This window comes from Corylus avellana, chromosome ca1 (genome assembly GCF_901000735.1).
Source record: "Corylus avellana chromosome ca1, CavTom2PMs-1.0".
In the NCBI taxonomy this organism is placed as follows: Eukaryota; Viridiplantae; Streptophyta; class Magnoliopsida; order Fagales; family Betulaceae; genus Corylus; species Corylus avellana.
Window position 1 is genome coordinate 37,330,194 of NC_081541.1, and position 1,370 is coordinate 37,331,563.

The following is a 1,370-nucleotide window of genomic DNA, read 5'->3' on the forward strand; positions in this document are numbered from 1 at the left end:
CACCCCCAAACTAAAATGGCACATTGTCCCCAATGTGTCCAGAAATACAATACCAGATGGGTGGTGCAAGTCAAGTGTACATAAGAGAATGCTCCCCCAAACTTGAGTGGCAAACACTTTTCCTGAAAAACACAACAAAAACAGAAACAAAATGGACAAACAATATCAAATAACAAGGAAAATAATGAGGTTGCCTCCCACAAGCGCTAAGTTTTATGTCTTCAGCCAGACTCTCCACAGAAGATGACAATCACTCCGAATAACTCGGATCGTCCAACAATGTCGTCTTAATCTCTGTAGTCCTCAACTCCAAGAATGGTTTTAATCTCTATCCATTCACCTTGAAGGTGTTACCATTCTTTGGATCCTCAATCTCGATGGCCCCATGAGGAAAAATTGACCTAATGATAAATGGGCCTGTCCACCGAGGTTTCAACTTTCCTGAGAACAGATGCAACCGTGAATTGTAAAAAAGGACTTTCTGACCAGGCTTTAAGGATCATCTCAAAATGCTCTGGTCATGAGCCTTCTTCATCCGTGCCTTGTACAACCGTGCAGAATCATAAGCATCATTTCTCAACTCCTCTAATTCATTGAGTTTGAGCTTCCTTTGTGAGCCAGCCTTCAAAAGATTGAAGTTCAGCTGCTTGATGGCCCAATATGCTTTATGCTCCAACTCCACGGGAAGATGACATGCCTTCCCATACACAAGCCGAAAGGGTGACATCCCAATCGGGGTCTTGAAAGCTGTCCTATATGCCCACAGTGCATCACTCAATCGCTGAGACCAATCTTTTATATTAGGGCTTACCGTCTTTTCCAAAATGTGCTTGATCTCTCGATTAGAAACTTCAACCTGTCCACTCGTCTGTGGGTGATACGGGGTGACAACCTTATGTGTGATGAAATACTTCTTCATCAACTGCTCAAAAATTCGGTTGCAAAAATGCTTACCTCCATCACTTATAATTGCTCGAGGTGTACCAAAACGAGCAAATATAGTGTCTCTAAAAAACTGGACCACAACTCTGTGGTCATTGGTCTTGCATGCAACTGCCTCCACCCATTTGGACACATAGTCCACAGCAACCAAGATGTACAGATAACCAAAGAGTTCAGAAAAGGTCCCATGAAATCAATGCCCCATACGTCAAAAATCTCAACAATCAAAATGGGATTGAGGGGCATCATATTCCTCTTGGAGATATTCTCTTGCTTCTGGCAACGCTCACAAGATGTAGAATAAGCATGGGCATCTCTAAAAATGGTAGGCCAATAGAATCCACATTGCAAAATCTTTGTAGCGGTCTTCTTAGCACTGAAATGACCTTTACAAGCATGATTATGACAAAAGGAGATGACATTGGATT